The sequence below is a fragment of the Mercenaria mercenaria genome, chromosome 18 (assembly GCF_021730395.1).
Source record: "Mercenaria mercenaria strain notata chromosome 18, MADL_Memer_1, whole genome shotgun sequence".
NCBI lineage: Eukaryota > Metazoa > Mollusca > Bivalvia > Venerida > Veneridae > Mercenaria > Mercenaria mercenaria.
Window position 1 is genome coordinate 14,802,266 of NC_069378.1, and position 9,374 is coordinate 14,811,639.

General features: G+C 32.9%; 1 long non-coding RNA gene across 1 annotated transcript; it reads left to right on the top strand.

The window, feature by feature from the left end:
• Positions 1-400: 400 nt before the first annotated feature.
• Positions 401-8,947, top strand: LOC123539403 (uncharacterized). The gene is made up of 3 exons (XR_006683970.2): positions 401-482; positions 7,853-8,006; positions 8,317-8,947. It is a non-coding gene; the product is annotated as an uncharacterized LOC123539403 (long non-coding RNA).
• Positions 8,948-9,374: the final 427 nt, after the last annotated feature.

Consider the following 9,374-nt stretch of genomic DNA (forward strand, 5'->3'; position numbering starts at 1 on the left):
CCAAGAACAAAGCCATGTATGTTTAAAAATGGAAGTAATCAATTCTAAATATATTTAGAAAACAAAATATCGTTCAAGTTTTTACAGTAATAAACCACAGAATTTTTTTATATGTTTATACAGGCGTACTATTCAAAGAACAAGATTATGAGTGTTTGTTACGTTCTTTCAGAAAAGCTATTAAAATATAAAGGATATTAGCATTTCGAAAACAATTAACCTGTTTCCAAAATAGAATTCAAAACAAGGAAGCGGAATGAAGTTGGTGAGCCCACTTTCTTTCTTTCTTCTATCGGCAATTTTACAAGCTTAATTTATTGGCTACTGAACGAGTGATTCTTTGAGGAAACGTCATTTACCGATATCGGATTTTCACATGTATCTTAACATGAGAAGTCTAGAGGGACAAGCTATTGCTTTCTTGAGACTTGCGCTAATGAGTTACCACTGTTTTACGCTGACATTGTAACACAGTTTCCCAGGTAAATATTTACTGGACTACAATCTATTGTTTACATTTGATATATATATAATAATAATAATTCAGCAAAATGTTTCCGTAGTAGCACTAAGATATTGTTATCATATAAACGTTGTTTATTTATCATGTTTATCGCGTGTAGGCAAGATGGAAAGGATGTTGACGTTGTGTGCCAAAGTGAAGGTAATTATTTGTTAGCTTTACGGACAACGTATATGTTTATATTTGAAGAAGTTTTAAAACAATACTAAAGCTGTTACATGTATATACAAATAGATAATATAAATACAAAGGATAAATTGTATTTGTGGCCGTCATTGTAATTGAAAGACTTAAATTGAATATCTACAGAGCAGTACATCTTGCTAATTTATTCTTTGAAGATGACTGTTTCGTCGTTAAAAAAACGACTAACTAATTATATCTAATATGGAAGAATTTTACTATTTTCAATACTATGTTAAGTGTAAAACTATTTTATTTATAAATGATATTTTGCGGTTTGTTAAATTTATCAGTATCAATACTGAATATTAAAATGTATCCTGATTTATAATTCATATTTAAATAACTTTATTTTTATAATACAATGCAATGACGGTTTAGCTTAAGATTTACGCTTTCTATAACTATGATGTTGTTTCTTGTGTATATGAAAACAAAAACAACGGTATAAAAGGGTACACAAGCAACATTGCAGAAAAGAAAAAATGAAACCATTTGAATAAATGTAGAAACGATATTTCTCTTCTGTTATCCCCATACATGTTTAAATGAAATATCGATTGTGTAACACTACAATCACAGCCGTTTGTAATTTTGTAGGCGTACGGAAGTAAAAAAATCAGCACCAATTATTCTGGTCACGTTTCCACAACACAGTTTTCTAATTTGTCGTGTTTCCTCTATAGTGATATGCATGAATATAGCAATAGGACTTATACTCTTAAATCAAATACTTTAGACTTATAACAAACAATAGACTCCCAATGTATGAGAGACCTTGTATGAGAGAGAGGGAGAGAGAGAGAGAGAGAGAGAGATGTTTAGAAGACTTGAAGTACTTTACTAATAGTCGAAAGTAGACATGTGATTTGTAAAAAAATGCATCTATTAATAACTATAATATCTGTTTCAGCAATATCCGTAATCTACAATCTGAAGTTATGTAGACTATACGTTAAATATAATCGCCTCGATAGCCTAGTGGTAGAGCGTCCGCTTCGAGTGCGGGAGGTCGTGGGTTCGATCCCCGGCCGCGTCATACCAAAGACGTGAAAAATGGTACCAGTAGCTCCCTTGCTTGGAGCTCAGCATTAAAAGGGAAACTGGGCTCTTCTTTCATACCCTCGTGGCGATGGATACCATCAGGAATGAGGTGTCGAGAGTGATTAATATTAGTAATCCTATAGCGGCAAATAAACCAGTCGGTCAAGATAAAATTTCAAATAAACAATAAACAAATAAATGTGACGTTCGAATATTTCACATTTCATTTAGACTTTGACATTTCATTTAGACTTATGCACTGGTGTATATTTTGAGATTAGATAATTCGAAAATAATCTGTGAAGTTCCTCAATGCTATCACATATCAAATTTCCCTTGATAAGTAGTCCTACTGGTAAGCATACAGGTATTGATCATGTAACTTTTTTAATGTTTAAGTGTTAGCTAATTTCTTCTGGATATCCATTCAAAACCATATGAAAACTAAACATATTAAGTATGCTATTCTGTATAGACAGTTTTGCATAAAAGAAATGGACGTCCCGTATAACTTTAACTTTAATGACACATTGGGCAAAAGTATATTTTCATTTAATATTTTGAACATAAAATGCTCGGCTACGAACATGCATTTCTATCTATATATGGACGAGTCGTTTAAAAGACAAAAACGTGGCATTTCCGAAGACAAACAAATATAATTTAAAATCAGCTAAACGCACTCTGAGTTTACCAAGATCAATTCTTGAAATCGATATCTGGTTTGGTCATGATTCTTAACATACTGGGTGTGTAGCGGACAAGCTTTCCGTATTTTCTAAGAATTCTTTGATGCCACTCAAGAGAAATTTAGTTTGTCTCCGATACTTTCCCTAATGAATTACTGTAGGCATGTTGTTGATGTTGTAATCCTGTTTCTTGGATAATATATATTGAACTGCTCTCTGAAGCTTAATTTTGCATGATTATTAGACATACATAGGTCTTAGTATATTTTTTATTCCAAAGCCCTTTGATCTAAAGAATCGTGAGAATCTGGCAGTCGTATTACAGCTACCTTTGGCTTTAACATTTCATGTGATGTATAGAGCTAACATTGTCTTTCAGAAAGGTAGCTGGTTTCACTTGTAAGTATGTATGTATGTTTGTATGTATGTATGTATGTATGTAAAAACTATGTATGTATGAGAAAATATTTTTATATATGATTTACGGGATGGTAGTATAGTATATATAATTCCTGACAAGAGATAACATATAAAACTGCAGTTTTCTTAGAAATAAGACATCAATAACGCAGACGGAAGGTGGAAAATTTGAGTCCAATCACAGGCCGGTTTTGTTAATGTTTAGAGAGAGAGAGAGAGAGAGAGAGAGAGAGAGAGAGAGTTTATTAAGCCATCAGCTAGGTAAATTACGGTTTACGATTGCCTGCTTACCTTTTACCTGAAAATTTGTCATTTAAAAAAAGCAATTATAAAATAACGAGGTTAACTGTCAGTAGGTGTCTCATAAGTTAAATACAGTTGACCCAAATCAGCACGGGTAGTAGTGGCTTGGAATAGAAGTATATCTTGTCGTTAGTATGACCCGCTAGAACAAAGATATGAATTAAATCAACTATGTAACTCTTCCTATTTTGTTCTGAATGAAAACGAAACACCCATAACTGCCAACATATCTATGATTCGCTATAAATAAACACTTCGCATGAACATTGAATATGTATAACTATGTCAGGGCTTACGGCTGTGAACATTTACATATAATTTAATTTATCTTTATTTGAAGCTGTGTCAGGTCCTCAACATTATTGAGGATAAAATCAAGATCAGCGTATTTCATACACCATGCACCAATACTCCGATCTGGTGCTGTAATGCAAAAATTTCAGAAATCCATACACAATAATAAGCCGTACATCAGATACAAAACAGATGTATCTGTCTTGAGATATGAAAAACATACTGTTTAGTTTATCAAACTTACGACAAAAGTTAAAAATCTATTTGTAATTACGTTGATCCGTTGTTTGCCAGTCTATATCTAAATATATTGTGAATACAATTTGTTTATCGGGCACTCCATGCCATTTGAAAAAGGGTGAACTGAACACCCGTGTGTTTCCAAGTCAAGTGTCGCCATATATGATATTACGCTTTAATGTTCCCCCTTATACCTGTACATCCAGATAAAAAGCAAGTACATCGTCCAACAGGAAAAGTCACATTCAAGGAAAGTACAGTAAGAATGATTGTATATTATACGGAATAATTCATCGTAACTATATCTACATGTAAAACGTTCTACATTTATAGTGTATTTTGAAACGTTAGTTTTGTGTTCGTGCTCGTGTTTTCCTCCTCAAGTAATATTTATCATGCTCAGCTGTAAGAAATAAAATATTGTTTACGTAAATCACTAAATATACAATCAACAGCTGTGTAACGTATTAAAATTAAACGGCATAAACTTATGTAGAAAAAGACGTCAAACCCGAACGCACACACCCACACCCACTCAGACTGACTTATACACCTCTGTCTTATTTCGAAATAAATTGCACACTACGACTATGCAATAACAACACCAAAACAAAAAATAAATTAAATTAAATAAATGATGTCTACAACAGTGATGCACAACATGGATATTTATCATCTCTTTAAATATTAATGCGGCATTGTGGCATAGTGATCTGTCTCAGATGTTTGTTATAATTTTGTATTGTATTACTTATGTAGAAATTATTAATTTTAGAATATGTCATGCTTTCCTTCTGAAGTGGTCGCTCCTAGAACATGACCCTGCTGACACAGTGGCATTCATTTTGAAGTAAATTGAGTGTATGTTAATTCACAAACGAAGTTGTAAGGGTAAATGAGGAAATTTGAACTCAGGCTTACATTAAATGGCTGATAGATTTTTTTTATTTTAAATTACCTAATCCACTTTACATGTTTAATACGTCACTGTTTACATATTAACAACCAAATTTTTGACTGAACGACGTGATAAAAATATTTAGCAGCATGAAATACCTAATTGTAATTCTATCTTGTTTTGGATATCAAAAGCTCGATCTGCGGTGGAGATGTTTTAATGTGCAAATTTACATGTATAGTTTTACACAGTGCAATTATTATTAAAACAGATAATAGCGATACAAAAGAAAATAAATCCTGTTGAATTCTTATCCGTGCAACCATGCAGTAAAATAGAAGAAAAGAGTGGAAAACCACAGGTCACCCAACACGATATAAACGAACATGTTGCAAGTTCGTTTTGATTGAGCCTGTTCATAGGCGGTAGTGGAAATGCGAGCTACCGTTCAGAAGGCTTGAGACAAACAAGGTTTTCGGGCTCAACACAAATCCTGACATGAATGACAATAATAAATACCTAGGAAAGATATAATGAATTCAGTTTCAATCAGGAAATAAATCGAAAGGTTCGCAAAGACATAGATACCACTCAATAAGAATTTGATGTCAAAATAAATGCCTGCATGTAAAAGCATTGGAGTGTCTGATTCTTTAGAACGTCTGCAAGCAAACCAATATTTCAGAGATATGATATAAGATGTCGAAAGCAGTTTTATTTCATCTTGGCGATCCTATTTATGTTATTTTATTGGAATATCAACATGATACTCTCTCAAAAAGAGTATAATAATGCACTTTGTTAAAATTTCGAAACATTCCCATTAAAAACTATCCATTCGTGGAGTTTAATATCGCATCCGGAAATAGTGTATGCTACGGTATTATGTACGAAGTGGACTAATATAATGTCTTCAGCATCATATCAGTTTACCTTTCTGGCTTCGAATTTCCAAATCTTCGCATTAACTTTAAATTGTTATCCCCTACGTTTGCGACGAGTAGTTTCTTCTGTTCCGAATAGTTACTTATCCTGTTCTTAAATATTCCGCATGATAGTTGCCTTTCACCAATATTTCGATATGGTGCTGCATTTACTTATCATTTATTCGATTGTATATCAGCTACAATTCCCTTTATCTACATTGTATAAAAGATCCATCGATTTGTGCCAATATGTGAAGAAACAATTTCTATGTATTTCTTGAGCACCCCTCGTAGATCTTGAACTACTGTTTACTTTGGATTCCAGAACGGTACAAATATGTCGAATGGTTACTGTTACCATCATGTATACGAATATGAATCGGCTACTATCTTGTCATTGGTGAGACCGCGGTTGTTTTAAGGAGAATTCGTAAATGCAATTTACAAAAAACAAAAGCAGGGAAAAGAAAAAGAATACGTAAAATAAAATAAAGACGAACTGAGTTCAACAAGCTCTCATACATTTACCGATATCTGATTTTGTCATGTATCTAAATATATGCAGAGCCAAGTGGGACATATTATGGTATTTTCTCAGAGTGTTATAATGCTTCTTAAGATCGCTTTACTGCTGTCCTGAGATATGCGCTAATGAATTTCCATCGGTCCGCTGTTGATAATGTGTCACTGTTTCTTGGTTACGAGACATCTGCATACATATTAAGAAAATAAGCCGTTGTAGCAAAAGGATCTTGGAATCTTATTGACGCTATACTGTTTGTGCGAAATGAATACGTTTTGTGAGAAATACTGTATATACTTCAAACTTTATTTTGGTGTTTAGAAATAAAAATGACTGGACAATGGATGAATAAATTTTGATATGGAAAATTTGTTGCTTATCAGGTAATTGGTGTTGTCAGCAAGAGTGAACTTTTTCAAGTTAATTCCTTGCCACTTTGAATTACAAGAGAAAAAATACGTTAATGTGATTTTGCATGCCAATATATGATATGCACACAATTGTACGTAGAATAAAGGAAGCTGAATATCATCTATTTTATAACTATCGTTTACATACTGAATTATGTCAGTGAAATTAAAATGATATACTCACTGCTTCAAAACAACGAAAACACTAAAAACTATAACAAATAGATTGAGGCTATCATTTTGATAGGACATAATTATATACAACGGTCTTATTTTATATTTAATGTCTCAAGTTTCATTATTTATCCGAAATTTAGACAGTTTTGCCATTCGTGGCATTTCTAAACACCAGGAAAGGGAAGTTATTTTAGAGAAATAATTGTGCTGTCCATTAAGTACTAAAATTATAAATATTATGTTCAACTTGATGTCATGGTCTTTTTAATAGTATGCTTTGGAATAATCATGTCTTAGACAATTGCAATGGTATTCATAAATTTAGTATATTTATGGCAATTTTTCGATTTGTTTTTGGGTAGGAGTTCTAGTTGCCTGTTTAAAGTGTGTGAATCCATACGTTAGGTTTTTATAAAAGTATAATTGAACATTTATTTGACACTGTTTTGCTTATTAATATATTCTCAAAGTTGACTAAAACTCAACTACACGTGAAGTGAAAATTATATTTCATCAATTATAGACAAAAATAATTAAGTTTTCTGGAGAGGAAAGTATATTCATCGAAATTGATTTTGCAAACACAATAGTGTTAACTTCCACCCTATTACATGTAGTGATCGAATCATTGACTTGGTTCTTCATTCTGTTTTATTAATGATAACTCGGGACTAGAGGACGTGGACGGTAGCCTGCATTTCCACAACCGTTACTGAACAGGCTCAATCAACAATTTTGTTTTTGTCGTGTTGAACGACCTGTGAAGTTTCCACTTTTAGATAATGTTTTTTTAAAATTGCTTTGAATGACCACAAATCTGTTTGTAGTCTTTAAAGTATAGCAAGTAATGCAAAACAAAAATAAACATTGTCATCAAGCTTTGAAAAGAAATACGATTAAACACACAAACTTCACTTCGGGAATCGGGATAGATATAAAAGTTCTAATAAACAGTCAGTATGTTTGTGATTTTTTAATAATCAGTTTGTAGGTCGAAACCTCTTCCCGAAAAATCTTACCAATAAAAGCTCAATGGTCATTTAAAAGCTATAATGTATTTTTGGTTTAACTTTATTTCAGTTATATATGGTTAACCAGTTTCACCTGATGTTCTAACAGTTAACCCGTGTCTCCGCTATGTCCTTAAACGTGATTTCATTTGAACTCGCTTGTTCTGCAACTTGAGCTGTTAATAATCATCTATATATTCATTTTCTTGCAGACAATGAGGAGAAACCATAGATGACGCCATATCTGAATGTGACAACTACAGACAAGTATCAGGAAACAGAACAGTCTTTGCTATGGTTACCATACGTCATCATAACAGTTGCGTGTCTAGTTTTTCTAGCCATTAACTTCTGGTGTTATCATAGGTGAGCAATTAATATGTGCATGATGTATCCGTAGATTGTTACCAATTTTATGATTAACTCAAACTGATAATTTTATCAGCAAAAAATAAGTCCGCGAAAATGGTATGTGTTTAGACTGATAAAGAAAACATGTGCAAATATATCATACAGGCATTGCAATATATCTGCATATGTGTTATCAGTTTTTTAGGTTAAGCATTTACCCACATGTTTTAATTCTTGATCCGTTAATGTAACTTGCAAAAATGTAAATTGTAAGATTACTGCTTGTTTAGGTTCTTTAGATAATGTCTCTCTTTCATAATTACAGAAAACGACGGTTACAATATGAAAGAAAGTCAGAAGCACTTGAGGCTAGGGAGCGTGTAATGGAACGCCGAATCATCCTTAATATTGTCAAGTCAAAATACAAGGCGTATATTGTAGACGATACTGATAAAAATATAGAAGACAATGCTTGCGATGTTTACTCACATTATATGCAATCTACATCAACCGCACATGAAATCGCAAATCTGTGATAAAATAGACAATTTCGTATCAAATTATCTACAACGCATGAAATTTTACGATAGTTTACAAATAAAATGTTACCTAGGCAACCGTAATATCATAACACCTACCTAACATGAGAAGACAGAGACGTCTAGTTAATATGATAATTGCTAGATTTTTAAAACGCAACTACAGCTAACCGGTAATTCTAATAAAAATAATTTTATATGAAATATTATGACATCCGATACACTTTCTTTAGATACACTTAGTATATAACGCTATTTTGGTATTTAAACGCTCGGTATCTCTGTTTTTAGTTTCGATGTGCTGGACATAGCACAGAGTCCCCATTTCATTTTTTCTCAATGTTTTGTACATTTTCAACAAATGAACTGCTTTAACATACATGTATGTATGAAACTGTTGCTTTAAATCATTAAATCATAATAGGATGTAAATGTGGGAGGGGGTGGGGGGTGGGTTGGGCGTTTGGGGGCTTGTAAAATTAAGCGATTATCTAAAGACATTCGGACTGAGTATTTCCCTACGGTATAAGGTTAAGAAGCCCGCCCACTTAGCTCAATAAAGAGAGCCAGATCTACGGATCGCAGGGTCGTGAGTTTCATGCCCGGGTGGGGCGTATGTTCTTTGTGACGATTTGATAAAAGACATTGTGTCTGAAATCATGCGTCCTCCACATTTGATTTATGTATGGACGTTGGCAGTTACCTGCAGAGAACAGATTTTAACAGAACACTAATTAGGTTAACTGCCCACCATTATATATCTGAAATACTGTTGAAAAACGGCACTGAACCCAAATCAAATAAACAAGTTATTTAAAAATAATATATGCAAATTCTTCTTTTC